General features: G+C 38.3%; 1 protein-coding gene across 2 annotated transcripts in view; it reads left to right on the plus strand.

The window, feature by feature from the left end:
- Positions 1-16,886, plus strand: part of LOC132095465 (PTB domain-containing engulfment adapter protein 1) — a 177,913-nt gene that overhangs the window by 113,933 nt on the left and 47,094 nt on the right. The window lies entirely within an intron of this gene.

A 16,886-nucleotide genomic window follows, 5' to 3' on the forward strand; every position in this document is an offset into this window, starting at 1 on the left:
GCTTATATAGTTCCAGCCACGCCTATTTTGGCGCGCTCTGACGTCCAATGGGCGCGAAGCGCCCCCATTGGTTCGTTCCTCTCCGCCGCCTCACCATAGGTTGCTGCAGTTGCCACAGCACAGCCAATAAGCGCGCGAGCCGCTTCGCTTAGGTCTGCTGTGCTGCAGCACTGCGTTTTACATTATTTAAAAATTAAGGATAATTTTTGGCTTCATATTCTCGAGAAAAGGGGACCTTTTCCCATAGCGTAAGCTAGCTTACGCAGTACGAGAGTACTCTCGAAAGGGAACCATATTATTTCAAATAAATAATATTTATATTATGTATTAATATCTTCTACTCCTCTACTGATATGACTGGAGTCTTTGTCTCATTTGAGTCACCATGGTTTTAAACATACTTTTCAAAAGTAAAACATTTATGTGTAAAACTTTTTTAATGAGGAAATAATTACTAAGTGCACATTTAAATTTCATTGGTCGTGCCATGTTTCTGTTGACCTTTTGTACTGAGGACTGGCATCTATTGTCTGTATACAGAGGCTCTGATTACATTGAAGATTATAAGAGTTATAAATGCAGGGTTGTTCTTCTTCCTGGCTTGTGTCTTTTCAAGTAAATAACTATTTTTTCAGCAGCATAGAGTTATTAATCACTAGATTTTTTAAAATCAAATGAACACCTTATACTCGCTGCATGATAAATGAATTTCTCTAGTGAGAAAGAGCCTACAGTAGCTTAAGTATAATGTATTAGGCCTGTGCGCCAATAAAAACTCTTGCTGTACCCTGTACCATGTTTGGGATTCGTGAAATCAAAGAGTCCCAAACATTCTAAACATACTTTCTAAAAACAAATAAAACGATCATCTGCTCTCATCTGTGTTCAGTGACTGAAAGGAGCCATTATGAAATCTGGCAGACTCCACAGCTTGCTGGCAGTTTGAAGCTGTCCTCAACGTTTTGGTCAATGAGTTTTGCAAGGGTAAGAACTTTCTGTGCCAAATTCATAATTTATTGCAAAGAGGCTCGTTTGACATGGTAAATGGAAGTCTTAAATCTTTTGCAGGGTTCAAGCGTGGTAGATAAACAGTACACAAGACCTTGATAAAAAGACTGTAAAAGACAAAACGAGAGAATCCAATAAGCAATTTATGGGAATTAAAGGTGCTGTAATCCTAGTACCTGACAAATATCATTAACATTGATGCTGATGAGATATTACACTCATCTACAGACTCTGTAAACCAAGGAATTGTAATATACCTGGAGTAAGCTGTTAGCATTCCCACTGAGAGGTTGAGTAAAATAGCTAGCATCAGTTACTACACCATTAAGCAATTAAAAATTGTCAGAACGTTATTTAAAGACATCAGATTATTTAAGTGCCGATGTGAAAATACTCTTAATTTTTTCAGCAATACCCATTTGGATAAATTGCCTTTGAATTGCCCTCTAGAGAGAGCCAAGACCTGATGGATATACAGTACATCATCTTCTGTCCATACAAATGCCACTGCAACATGTCCTTTCATTATTTTCCAATTTGAAACACATACTCTGTTTTCATTAAATTTATTTAAGTTAGATACAAGTCACTTAGAATGAAAAAAAGGTTTTCTTTTTTAGAAGGGGTTGAAGTAGTTCTTCTGCCTCTGAGTATGCACTTCCCACAATTCACTCTGCGGGACGTCTGCACTGACCTGTAGCAAAATTAGACAAAATGGACAGTTGGGCTGCAGGGGATACACAAGAAGGGTATTCTGTCAGATTCAGCAATCATTTCTTTTATAACAAAAAGTGTAGAAAACATAGGTCTCCTTGTTCCTTCAGACAGGAAGGAAGAAATGTCAAGTTTTGTGTTTTGTTAGTAATTGTGCATATCATTGCGTCTTTTTCACTTTAGATTTTTGTGTACTTTTATGTAATAAAATCTGTAATTTCAAATTTGGGTCCTGAAGAAAAACCTATTAAGAACATCAAGGTTTCATTCCACTGTTTTCATTAAACAGAATAGCATGGAGTTTGTTATATGGTCTAATAAAATTATCTGACGACTTTATCAGAAACATGTTAAAACAAGTTTTCTCCTGTTGGACATTCATCAAAGCATGGTGGCTGTCTCTTTGCAATTTATTAAAATGTAATTTCTAAAAATGCAAAAATAAATAAATAAATAAATAAATGCAGAATACTGCTGACTTGAAAATATATTGATATGAATGCATAAAGCAGTTTATTTACTCATAGGTTGCATTTTCGTATACAAATTAGCCCTTGGTTAAAAGTTAGTATGCAGTATACAGCTAAAGCTTCCTTGCAGAGGTTTTGTTTCCCATAATCCATTAGCTTCTTCTCCAAACTATTGTCGTTAAACAAATTGGGATTTGGCAGGTCATAGGTCAGGTGGAGTCATATTACAGAATATGCTGTACAATTTATATAATTTTAAATGTAAAACAGCCATATAAAAACTGAGATGAACATTGTTAGATGTCAGCGATTGTGGGCAATTTCACAGCACAGGCATCCGACACTCTCTATATGTGGGCTTTATTATTTATTTATTTCATATCGTCTTTAAAGCATCAATATCTCTGAGGGGTACGACACAGACTTCATCTTTATAGTGAAGTCAAGGACAGGTTCTATTTTAATAAATGTCTCTGGAGAGTTCAAATCCGTGTCTCTTAGGAGGGTGTCACGGTAGCAGTCATTTTGAGGGTGTGTAGTTGGATGTAAAAACACTCACAGGAGCAGGGAAAATGTGTGCACAAGCATATACATATGACTAATCTACTTAAATGAGAGTAGGGACATATTTTTCTGCTCTTTGAACACCACTTAATATCATCACGGTGGTTTGCACAAGATAATATACTTTTAGCATTATGTGCGATATGATATTGGGCTTGCTGAAACATGATTTCTCAAAATTGAAATTCTTGAGTCAGGGACGATCATATCTCTCTCTATCTTTTGACACTTCAGAAGCCAGAAAATTATCAATCTTACTGCTATAAAAATTATGATTAAAATGATAAGTTTTCTTTGGCAGACAGTATAGGGCTATGCTATATGCTCTCCGTGAATAGGGCCTGAAACTCTTTAAAAAGAGCTTAAACACTATCTTAATTACAAATCTTAAACCAACAATTGTTCAGTGAAAGGAGGTGTTTTATCTTGATATCATTATCCTTAGAAGGTCAAACTAAATATTCTGTTTGTTGTTGTTGTTGTTTTACTGTTCTTTTATTTTCTACATTCATTTTAGATAATTTCTAAGTAAAGTTTTTTTAGTTGTATTATTTTATTATTATAATTACTTTTAATTACAAAAATATATACTGTGATCAATAGGCTTTATTGGCTTTGCAAGTTGTCTTATGAAAAAATGCTTGCTACAGTAGTTAATTCTTGGAAATTAGTTCATCCTATGGAATTAAATGTATTTGATATAAAAATACTATTTTGTGCAAAAAAATGTTATGCATTTTTCAGCAATTTACAGGCTCTTGGATCTATAGACCGCTGAAATGCAAAGCATTTTTCTTAAAGGATGAAGGTAGAAAGCTCATGGAGGTGTGCACTTTGATAACAGTGAGTAATTCTGCGCAATTCTTTAATTCCTCTCCACCAGTCTATATGACATTTATTTGCAAGAATTATATGATTAGTTTGGTTGAGCTGGGAGCTTGTTCACAACAATCCATCCCGAGTCGATTGCATTGTTCTGCCATTTGCCAGCAGCTGGAGAGATTATAGCACTAGTGTTTTAAAACAGGCATGTAATTATCTATTTCTAGTATAAACAAACCTCTAGCCCAAGGGAACGCTTGGACCTCTATAACTGCCATGTTCCATATGAAAAGTGAGTGGGCTGCCTTTGTGCGTTTTCTGTGTCTGTCCCTGAGAAAACATGCCATGTGCACATGAACTGTTAAATGTTTTTCCTGAGAAGATCACATTCTGGCACATGTCTGTGCTGGTTTCTTACAGCATGCTTTAAAGAAACACAAAGGTGATGAAACTTATCTGTAGTCATCAACAGAATATCGACCCTGTTGGTCCCCTAAGTGAGCCTTGGAAAATTAGATTGCTGAAATGATATCATGAAAGCTATCACAATGACTTCTGCTTAGCAGTTCACCAAAGCCCCTGCAGATATAGCATACTTTCAGTGGGCTTCAAACATCATACAGAATTTCTTTTAAAGAAGGAATATATGGAATATTTACATTGCAAAAATAATGTTCAGGTAAAGAGGCCATGAATCAAATTGTTATTACCAGTATATAGATGAACTGCACTTGTTTCAGTGTTATATGTGAGAAAATAGACAGTAGAATTCTTTAAAAGACTGTGAAAAATATGCTTTTGACGTATAGTACATATAGGCCAGCTGGGATATTACTGACAATTTTCTGAATGGGAAAAAATAAAACAGCCTTCAAAAGGTTTACATTATATTATATTTCACTGCAATGTTTTAGGTTATCATTGTCATTATCAGACATTATCCTGGGTAATTATCCGGCTTCCATGCTTATTGAGCAAATAAACACATAAATGCTTGAATGTATTTTATAATTTTGGCCTATGCATTATATTAAAGTTGCCACTTTATAAAAACAATATTACAGTAATATTAACACTGATGTAATGTAGTGCATTTTCTTCAGTCAATAAGATGTAAGATGATGTAAGCTGCATTTGTTTAGACTAAACTGGCATAAGACTGTCACATTCCAAACAGGATAAATCCGTCTCTGAAAGATGACTTTGAAGTAAAAATAGTCTTGGCTGCCATATTGACTGCCTGTTACAAACCAAAGTACTCAAAACTGGCCACTTTTAAGGGCACTTTGGAATGAACTGATGGAGACTTTGCTCCTGTAATTGATGCTGCAAACAATACCTCCTTAACTGTCTTGGGAAGATGACAAAGTGTACCTATTTGAGAACCTATTTGGGGTCAACTGAATAGTGCACTCTACTAAGCCACTGGCTCTGAACCTCTAAGGTCGTGGGTTCGAGTCCAGGTTGGAATCTTGTACCGCTATAAATAACTTTTTGTGCAGTGTAATGGTTTTATAGAACAATTGCTGCCAACAAAGAACCTTTGCACCTTTATAGTGCAAGGATGTTTTTTTTTTTGTTTTTTTGTTTTGGTGCCCTACAGCCTTTTTCCATTTGAAGCTCACTTTAGTGTCCAATCAGAATCAATTTTCCTAGAGAGCAGTACAATAATAAGAAATATTTACTCATTAGTGTTATATCTTGGCTGTTCATTAAAATAGTTCCTGTATTTTTTTTTCTGTAAAAAATCTGACCTAGTTGTTTTGATATTCATATTTCAGTTTTGCTCCACCTAGCTTGATCTCTTTTACTACTTCCCACTGCAGAATGAGTAAGATATCTTTACTCAAAGTCCCAGTATGTTCATTTATAACTGGGGTTGTTTTGGGTCAGATATTATATCACAAAGTACCAACTGAATTATACTACACTGTATGTTCTGAAGCCCTTTTAACTTTTATTACAGCTGTAGGGATATTTTGCTTATACTAGCACCCTCAGTACAACATTGCCTCATTTAAAAGGGTGTTTTTTATTTCAGTCTTAATAAGGAAAAGAACCCCACCTGCAAAACTTCAAACACAGGCAACAGTCCAACAAAGTACAGACCCGTGTGGACTCCTACATCTCAGACCCCTTATGTTGATCGTTAGGAGTATGACAGTACCATTCCTTCCTCCTAACTAGCCTCACATTTGTCCATGCCGCAGTGGTCTTGCTATGGTTTGCTGTGAGTAGAAGTAATAGTGAGGTGTGAAATTCTGAGCCACTTTGAGCAAACTGTGATCTCCTTATCAGTGGACCCTTTTTAATGGGATTTTCTGCTCTGCCCGCCAGTGCTGTTTTGCTGCTTGTTGTCTGGATGTCTCAACTCCTGGCAACATGCAAAGTTTGTTCCTTGAGAGAGAGAAGATTTAAGCAAACAGCACATAGTTCAGATGGGGTATTGGTCATATTCTTATCTCTGTGCATAAACAGACACACAATATGTTTAAGGCGATATAAGGTGGCCAGCAATATGTTTAGAAATCTCCCATTCTCTATATCAGCATATGAAATGGTTCCATTAATTATGTTGCAGCTGATAAAGAAATAATACTCAAAGTTGAATTACTCTTCATTTACAGGTTTTTGTGAGTGTGCAATTTAATTTATCCTTAGAAAAAAAAGAGGAGGTTTAATGAGGACACAGAGCGCTTGCTACCAGATAATGTAGAGCATTGTTAACGTCTCATGACAGTAAGCTCATTTCAATTAATTACTGGCTAAATAGTTAGGCTAAAAAACTTTTCCTGTTTGAATTAAAATACATTTCTAAAATTAGATATGCAATGTAATAATCCAATATTTGATATATGTTTTCCATGTGATAAAGTGTGTAAAATTTCAGTGACAAAATTACTAACTAGTGTCTGCCCCACTTTAACTGTCTCTTCAACAACCCTGTCATATGCCTCTGCCTCTTGGGATGCTTTCGAATCTATACATTTCCAGGCATCAAATGAGGTGATTGACAAGCTCAAGACCTCATTTTGTTCTAACGATATTATTCACCCGAGATACTTAAAATGAATCATCAATTCAATTGGACCTGGTTTGGTGTCTCTTTTCAATAAGTTTTCTCCAAACTGGCTCTGTCCATGCCAATTTTAAACTGGCTACAGTCACTCCCCTGCTCAAGATGCCTTCACTGGATTCTTCTATTCTAAAACATTTTAAGCCAATCTCTGTCTTACAATTCATTTCAAAGGTATTGGAGAAAATTGTGCTGGATCAGCTTCAACATTTTCTGACAAGTAATTGTATTTATGGGCCTGGTTTCATAGACAGGGCTTAGCCTAAACCAGGATTAAGCCATAGTTCAATTAGGACATTTAAGTAATTTTTATAAACATGCCTTAGAAAAAAACATTACTGGTGTGCATCTTGAGACAAAATGAAGGCACTGATATATTTTAAGATCAATCAGTACAAGTTTCTTTCATTTGAAACAACTCAGACTTGCATTTTAGTCTAGGACTAGGCTTAAGCCTTGTCTGTGAAACCGGGGGATGATGTTTTTCAATCTGGTTTTAATTTTGCTCGCAGTACTGAGTCTGCCCTCTTGAGAGTGTTAACAATATTTATCTCTCCACTGATTCTGGAGACTCTGTGGTTCTTATTTTTTATTTTTTTTTAACGGCCGCTTTTGATACTGTAGACCACTCCACACTATTATCCAGTCCTGGTTGGGTCTAAAAGCTACCGTTCTTAACTGATTTCAGCCTTTAGAAATTAGAATGGCCCCTTCTGTCTTAAGTCCCAACTAAAAACTTAGTTTTCATTAGTTTACTGATTACTATTATACAGTGATTTTTAAACAGGTTGTTCTTTTGTTTATCTGGTTTGCTTTGTGTGCATGTTTTTTTTATTTATAATTTTTTTCTTCTGTAAAGCACTTTGGTCAGCCTAGTAGCTGTTGTAATTGAACTGTGTTCCAAAATAGTGGGTCAACTACTTCAAAAAAGTATACGAATTATCCTATCATAAAAATATTGGAACGTAGGACAATAATATTGTTTCTGAACCCAATCATGTGTTGCATAATGAATTTGTACTGTTGCCATCCAACTGGCCGCATATGGTCCCAAGTTATTATTGAATGAGGTTAAAGTATTCCTTTGTACACCAAGCTGTATTAGAGCTCAGCGCGCCCTGCCCTCCCCGCGTCCTCTCTTGCCGGTGTGGTTCACAAGTGAGGACCAGCGCCCCCTTCAGCTGCGAGTGGACCAGAGCCGGCGCCAGCGGTCCGACAAATATCACATATTTGTCGGACCAATATTACTACAACTATTAGAATACAGGGTTCCCACAGATAGAGATTTGGTTGTGAGGCAGGTCAGTGGAAGTGTTTTTTTTTTTCTTTTTTTTTAAGTGCAAGGTCGCGTTTAAAAAAGCTGAATTTCTTTTAGAATGATGTAGGCTATTATGCACGAGAATTTTGCCCGAGAAGCTGCTAAAGACCTGAGATAAAAGCGCAGCATTCAAAACATCGGGTAGTGCATTTACATTGAAATACAATGGGAAAGTACAGCAGTGGAACGAAAAATGTGGTTGGTCGTCAACCCACGCAAGAGCCAGTTGTTGCCCAGGCAATGAACTGTCTTTCTGGGAATGGTTCTAGACTCCGCCCTAATGCGGGCATGGATCTCACCGCTGTATCGAAACCGTGGCCCCCAGAAGACCACTCACCTGTTCCAAACAGGAGTGAGGATGGGCGTGGCCTCCAAAAGGAAGGTGATCACAATAGACACGTCCAACTTCGGGTGGGGGACGCTGTTGGAGGGCAATCCAGCATTTGGCTCCTGGGCAGCGCAGTAGCGATGCCTGCATATCAAATGCCTGGAAATGTTGGTGGTCTCCTTAGCCCTGAAGAACTTCCTTCTGGCCATCAAGGGTCACTATGTTCTGGTCCATTCGGACAGCATGACAGTGGTGTCTTATATCAATCACAGAGGTAGCCTCAGGTCTCATGTCTATACAGGTTGGTTCATCACCTCCTGCTTTGGGCACAGAAGGAACTCCTCTCACCAAGGGCGGTTCATATGCCAAGCAAGCTGAACCTGGGAGTGGACGTGCTGTCCAGAGGCAAAGTAGCCCCGGATGACAGTACTGTGAATTTTGGCAGTCTTTGGGAGGGCAAGAGGTCGACCTCTTCGCCTCAGAAGGCAACTTTCATTGCTCAACATTTTTGGTATTGTATGTTGCCTGTATGTGTTTCCTCCTATTGCCCTGATTCCACAAATCATCAGGTGAGTCAGGGAATCCAAATGCTCCCTCCTCTTAGTAGCTCAGCTCTGGAGGAACCAGGCTTGGTTTCCAGAGCTGACACAGCTCATAACGATGGCCCAGTGGCCCATCCCGTTGAGGAGGGACCTTCTCTCACAGGCGAAAGACATGATTTGGCATCTCCGCCCAGAGCTGTGGAGCCTTCATGTCTGGTGCCTCGACGGGAGTCTGATAGGCTCCCAGCAAGAGTAAGTAACACCATTCTTGAGGCAAGAGCGCCTTCTACGAGACGGCACTATGGCCAGAAATGGTCAGTATTCCTCAATTGGTGCTCTGCATGGAAATTGGACCCATTTTCATATGATGTGTTCTACATGCTGAATAAGGGGCGCACCCCATCCATGCTCAAAGTATATGTGGCAGCCATCATGGTGAATCATTCTCTTGAGGTCGGGTACTCAATGGGCAGGAACAACTTTGTCATTTAATTTCTGAAGGGCACGAGGAGACTGAATCCTCCTCGCCCTCAGACAGTGCCATGTTGGGACTTATCCATGGTTCTGAGGGCCCTGAAAAGGCCCCTGTTTGAGCCGCTCTGTTCAGTTACCTGGCGGCCCTTATCACTTAAAACGGCCCTTCTCCTTGCTTTGGCATTGGTTAAGCGAGTGGGTGACTTGCAAGCGCTGTCAGTCAGCGCTTTGTGTCTTGATTTTGGGCTTAATGACTGTAAGGTCATTTTGAAACTTAGACATGGCTATTTTCCTAAGTGCTCCCTACCCCTTTTAGAGTATAAGTAATATCCTTATTGGCGCTCCCTGCTGCAGACGGCGAGCAGGGATTGAACATGCACTACCCTGTTAGGGCTCTGAGGGTCTATGTGGAATGTTTTAAACTGTTCAGGCAGTCTGAACAATTGTTTGTTTGCTTTGTAGGCCACCAGAAGGGTCTACTGGCTACAAAGCAAAGACTGTCTCACTGGATTGTTGATGCTATAGCTTTTTCTTAAGCATCTGAAGGATTCGAATGCCCTTTTGCTGTGAGAGCCAACTCCACAAGGGAAATGGCCTCCTCATGGGTGCTGTCCACTTTTGCTAGTTTCTCAAGCCCTCAGCTAAGCTCGGGGCAAGATAATGTCCAGGTTAGGGCCCTTATTAGTACTCTAACACTGGGCTTGCAGAGCAGCATGTGAGTGTTTCTCATAGTGCAGCATGATTGGATTTGTTCCCATATACGTACATAACAAGAGTGAATGTTTGAAAGGGAATGCTTTTGGTTACTTGACGTAATCTGGGTTCCCTTAAATAAGAGAATGAGCATTATGTCACTTGCTGCATTAAAAGCTGCATGAAACGATGACTGCTTCAGTCAAATGATCTGATGAATGGCACTATAGGCTGACTTATACAGCGGCCAGCCCCACCAATGGCGGGTCGAACCGCCATTGGTTTGTGCAGCTACACAAATGTGAACAAATCAGGCTTCAGCAGAATGGAAAAATGAGTTTTTCCCATACACATAACGCTCGTTCCCTTATCTCAGGGAACCCTGGTTACATCAAGAAACCGAAAGCGCTTCGCATTCACAGTGAATCATATTGTATGGATTAGACTGCCTTAAAAAAGTATGCTTATCTTTTCAGTTATTTACAAATTGTCATTCATTCAACCATTTATATTTAAATTAGTTTAAGTTAAATAGATAAATAAATAAATAAAGATTACAGTTCCATTTAGAACAATGTAAAATTGTGGGTTTTTTAACTCACCATCATGGAGATTATCATGTTCTTATTTTATTGTCACTTTATTCTGTATAATTTATCTGATATAACTACAAAATTCATATGTTGAACTCATTATATATATCTGAAATGCAGAAAAATCTATTTTGTGCAACAACTTACCATTAAGCAACATGAAAGCGAGGGCTAAGCAGTTTACCAGGTTCTCCTCAAATAATCAGTATCAATGTCATTTCTTTTTTGCATCTGTTTTACTCACAGAATTGGAAACGGTTAGTTCAAAGATAACTAATTTAGTTGCTTTTTTTTGCCTATATTCAGAATATATGTTTAAAGACTGATCAAACAACCCCCCCAACAATACATCAAAAGAGCTTCACTAATTTAAAAAGGGGTTGTTTGATGTGCATTTTTAGCTTGCATTGCCATGAGTACCTGTCCTTCTGAATTTGTGTTCATCAGACCTCATGAGTTCATGAAAAGACACAGTGAGACTGAAAATTATTATTATTCTTGCACTGCATATTCATGTGCAGTTAGGACCACTGGCCTGTATAAGCCAATCTCTTAGTATTTAGATTTAGATTTTCTAGTAAATCTAAACATACAAATCTTTTATATACTGTGGCTTTGAGTTGCAGTGCGATATAAATGTAAATCATAGTGTTCAATGAGCCTTATAAAATGCACCGTCATTTCAAATGCCATGACCAGCCCATAATACGTGGAAGTAATATAGTGTATTATGAAAATATTAATGCCCATATGAATCCTGAGAAATAGTATCCAATGCAATAATAAAACATTTTTTCCTCATCCTTTTGTTTTAGCAATTCTATCAAATTTTTTTTTACACCAAAATCAGCAAAACACAATTTTTAGGGCCAGTTTGTGGTGCTCAAGTTAAAAGACATTCGGCCTTTAAAAAATATGTCTCAAGATGAAAACTGCTGCATCTTCAGAGCAAAAACACATTCTGTATGAATGACCTCTTAGCTGACACATTCTTTACATTAAAATCCTCATAGTCACATGAACACAATGCTATAATTTTAGCCCATTTTAATTTTTTTTCCTCAGAAAAGCCTTTGTTGCTGGGATTATCTAATGTCATATGAGTCTCTGCTCTGTAGTAAAGGATTCCATGGCTTAAAGCTATCTGATAAACAGGCTATGTATGAGCTTTTTCATTAGAGACAGTCAATTACCTTTAAAAGGCTTGTTGTGTAAAATGAGATGGAACCACAGCCTCTTGTCTGATTCAGATTCTTAGCTATGCTCTTTGTACATAAGCATTCTTGAGGGAGAAGTCATCATCATCAACTGGATACAATTCATTCAAATTCATTCCTTATATGAAATACCTCCTATATTAGAGAGATATACTGAACAAGGAAATACAGACATGCTCACAAAAGAAATAACGATAAAACAGCATGGCAGTGCAATACCAAATTCATGGCTTTGATGAATACTTTAATGCACTATAAATACTCATGATTAAAGTGTCTACTGACGTCCTCAAATTCAATGTTTTTGTTTATTGCCAGTGCCACATCAACTTCCTGCTAGGGAAGTCGTGGCCTAAGGGTTAGAGAGTCGGACTCCCAATCGAAAGGTTGTGAGTTCGAGTCCCGGGCCGGCAGGAATTGTGGGTGGGGGGAGTGCATGTACAGTTCTCTCTCCACCCTCAATACCACGACTTAGGTGCCCTTGAGCAAGGCATCGAACCCCCAACTGCTCCCCGGGCGCCGCAGCATAAATGGCTGCCCACTGCTCCGGGTGTGTGCTCACAGTGTGTGTGTGTGTTCACTGCTCTGTGTGTGTGCATTTCGGATGGGTTAAATGCAGAGCACAAATTCTGAGTATGGGTCACTATACTTGGCTGAATGTCACTTCACTCACTCACTCACAATTGTATTTATTTTATTTTATTTTTTTTATTGTGTGACATAAGACACTCAGGGTATCCTGTACTTTTCAGATTTAAATTTTGTAACACCTCACTGTCAGTCGTCCCAGCATTCTTTTTTTAATTTACTTAGAATGGTTTTGCCATTTATATAATGATAAAACATGCAAGTGAGGTCTTTCTTTCGATTAAGAAATGCTGCATTTTCATCCCAATCATCCTTCATCTTGATTGTCCTCTAGGATTTCAGTAAAAAATAAAATAAAATACACACACAGATAGGGTTTCAAATTAATGAAGTAAATCTTTTGGAATTTATTTATTAATTCTGTAGCTTTTCATATAATGAATACAATCATTTTCGTGTTTTCATGAACAATATTGTAAATTGTACTTGAAAAGCCAGTGATTACATGAAAGTCATCTCGGTCTCTTTACTTCATATTTCCATGGTCGGTCACTGAATGTTGTAATCAGTGCGATTAAAGCAGAGTCTTTCTCTTGTACATTTTACAGTAATAAATCTACAGCTCCAGCATTTTTTGTTCAGTCATAGCTAGCCAAAGCTAATGTCTAAAACCTCCCTTGCACTTTGTCCCTGCACCACTTGGCTGGCACTGTGCTAAAAAAAATCAGCGTGATCTTTTGTGAGAACTCCTTTTGTGATACTAAGGCTCAGGCTGCCATTCTCATTCTCCCTGGATTCCTCATCACACACCTGAGCATGCCACACATTGGGTTTTCATTGACAGTTGATGACAGTCCTTTTTATAGCATATAATTTCTATAATAATCCAAATCATTGCATACACTGATAGAATGAAAAAAATGAACAGGTGAATTTTAAAATGTAAGGCACATTGATCAAAACACTTTTTGTGTTGAGTTTAAACACCCACAATATATAAAACACTACATTTTGTCATTTTGCTTAGTCATGGTGGATCAGAACTTTCAATGTTCAAAGTTCAGTGGTCAACATTCTCAGAAAATTCTGGAAAGGTTCTTTCAAACTTATGAACAAACAATTTTCAGTAATGTTCATAGAATGTCCATTAACAGATGTTCCATTAACATCAGGGGCCTCATTTATAAAACTTTGCGTAGGATTTGCGTCAGAAGTGGCGTACGGATGAAACATAGGACGTGCGTACGCACAGAAATATTCGGATTTATAAAACCGTGCGCACGCACATCCTACGCATTTTTCCCTTAATAAATCACAATCAATTCTAAATGTAGCGCAGCTTTTGCGGCTTCATGACACGCCCATAGTTGCCTATATAGTCCGTGAAACACCCACAAGTTAATATTCATTGATTGCGAAATCATGGCAAACACAGAGAGGAAATCAAAAAAACGTAACTTCACTCAATGTGAAGTAGAAGTTATCGTTGGCGAGGTGGAAAAGAGGAGAAAAATGTTGTTTGGAGGGCACAGTGTGGGCATTACTAATGCCAAAAAGGCACTTGAGTGGCAAACGGTGGCAGACGCCGTAAATGCTGTAGCCTCACAACCTCGGACCGTGGCCGAAATAAAAAAGAAATGGTCGGACATCAAAGTCGAGGCAAAAAAACGTCTAGCGCTCCATCGCCAGAGTGTGTCTACCACGGGTGGGGGAAAGGGGACACCGGAGCTGACCCCTCTTGCATCTGACAAGCTACAGATGTCGGTAATAATCGACGTGGAAATGGGAAATTGTTCAGCGCAAATGTAATTTCTTGTTGCTTTCTGAATGGTTGAGACATACGCCATACATTGTTTTATCAAAAATAAAACAAACTAAAGGCATATGCATGAATACCATAATTCCGTAGCTTATGAAGAAATGTTTTACTATGAAAACAACTTTCCCCAGTGGACAATTAATACATCTATCTATCTATCTATCTATCTATCTATCTATCTATCTATCTATCTATCTATCTATCTATCTATCTATCTATCTATCTATCTATCTATCTACCTATCTACCTATCTATATATATATCTCCTTAATTATCTATCTATCTGTCTATCTAATTGCATCTATATCTGCTCTGCCAGACGGACACATTGACGAGAATATCAGTTTTGTACATTATTTCGTTCTGTTAACTATATTATTTATGAGGATGAATTGCACAACATGCCAATATTATTGCAGAACATATTTCACTTTTCTTTTTGCAAATATGTGTTCATTTGAATTTCTGTTGTAATTTTCGTTTGATTTTTTTTGTTTGTTTCACTGCTGATCGATCAAACGGGTGTTCGTGTAGGCTGTTAATTGTAAGACTTGCTTTGTGAAGTCTTCATGTTATTTATGAGAGGCAGTATTGTCATTTTCACTTTCACTTTCACGTGTTTCTTCCATCTGCCGACGGTGTCGCCATTTCTCATTTCACCCGTTTTTGTGCGTACGCCTGGGTCAGAGCTTGCGTGAAGGACCGCACATTTTCCCGTCAAGTTTGCTTTTTATAAATATCAATTATTGCGTAGAGAGTGGCGTACGCCTTCTTTTGTGCGTACGCAACGTTTATAAATGAGGCCCCAGGTGTTTAATAATGTTCTTAAAACGTTAGCACAAATATAAAATTCATCTAAAGAGGGGTTAGAGAGCCTTAGCTTTCCCATAATATTTGCAAAATAATCAAATTGAACATTCCCCTTAATGTTGTCTTTAAAGGGATAGTTTATGTTCATCTGCTTACCCCCAGGGCATCCAAGATGTTGGCGGCTTTGTTTCTTCAGTATGACACACACAAAAAAAGTTTTTTTTTAACTCAAACCGCTGCAGTCTTTTAGTCATATAATGCAAGTGGATGGGAATCATGGCTAAAACATACCAAAAAAAAAAAAACATACACGAACAAAACCAAATTAAACCCTGCGGCTCGTGACGATACACTGATGTGTAAAGACACAAAACGATCAGTCTGTGCAAGAAACTGAACAGTATTTATATTGTTTTTTTATTTATTTTTTTCTGATGCACTGCAATGTCTGAACTGTATGATCGCCTCTTCAAAACACAGCCTGCGTGTGAGGCATAGACAGTAAAAGAAATGGACACAGCGACCACACTGGATTCAACGGAGACAAGTGAAGTCATTTAGAAGCATGCACTTCCTGGGGGGTCAAGCGTACTGCGCAGAGTCAAACTGAGCTTGATGACGTAGATGTCACGTAAGCAACCTGTCTGACAATTGTAAGTCTTCTAATCGCTGTGCCAAGAGAAATCTGAATCACCCACCGAATCTTGCAGACGTTGTTGAATAATTTTGTCCCGTTGCTTTTATGGACTCTCTATGGGATTCTCCCTTGACTTCATGCCTCCACGTCCCCCCAATTGCCTCTTAGACAGTAAAAGATTGCCTGCGAGCTTTTCCCCCTGTCCATATGGTAATTTGTCTACTGTGCGACAGAGAGTCGCAGGTTATGATGCAATCGTTAGCCTATTTTTACAAAAACTGCTTCTATAGGGCCACAACGTAAGATACAAGGCAATGGAGCCTTTTATATATTTTTGTGTTTCTTTAGAAATAAAGAAATGAACAAATGGAGTCTTTAAATGCCTCAGATGTAAAGTTATTCACTGTCAAAGTGATGCCAAAATGAATGGGAGTCAACGGAATGCTAACAGCAGGTGGGGGTCCGCTAGCCAATGGCGGCGCCCAGGGATGCTTCAATATAATATGAAACCCTGCCCCCCTGGTGTGAGTTGGCGTCTTCTTCTTCTTGCTTTACAGGGGACCGCAGACTTATGCGTGCATTACCGCCACCTATCTCTCAAGTGGACCATTGACACTCCTAATTGAGATTGTAGATAGAGTGTCAATGGTCAATTTGAGAAATAGATGCCGGTAATGCACTTATAAGTCTGCGATCTTCGGAGGCAGCATTCCAAGGCAGGAAGACATCAAGGCACGTTTGAATCCAAATTCTGCTTTACTTCCTGTCTCCGGAAGTACCTTCTTCATTTTGAAGGCAGCATAGATGTATCTTTCGCTACCTTTGATATCCCACAATCCTGTGCGTACCATTCCATGACTGTTGAACTAAAAAATAAAGATGGCATCTGAAAGTTACGTTTGGTGGCCAGTTTGTGTGTAAATGTATACTTTTGACTAACTTTTTGCATTTTAGAGGTTAGTTCTAGCGAGAAATCAGTATTATAGTAATTAAATATTCCTTTAGTTATCACAAAAACTCATTCTATTTAGTTGTAGATCATTAAACTGTTACACTGCCTTAGAAGTCTTTCCAAAATCAGTTTCATGAGGTGCCTTTGTGCAAAAAAATAAAAAAATAAAATAAAGAAATAAATAATAAAAAAATAAACCTGCCAGCAAAATCTTTGCCTCATTCGGCAATGAAGCAATAAGTCAGCTGCCTAAGTCTTCGG

Source organism: Carassius carassius, chromosome 19 (assembly GCF_963082965.1).
Source record: "Carassius carassius chromosome 19, fCarCar2.1, whole genome shotgun sequence".
In the NCBI taxonomy this organism is placed as follows: Eukaryota; Metazoa; Chordata; class Actinopteri; order Cypriniformes; family Cyprinidae; genus Carassius; species Carassius carassius.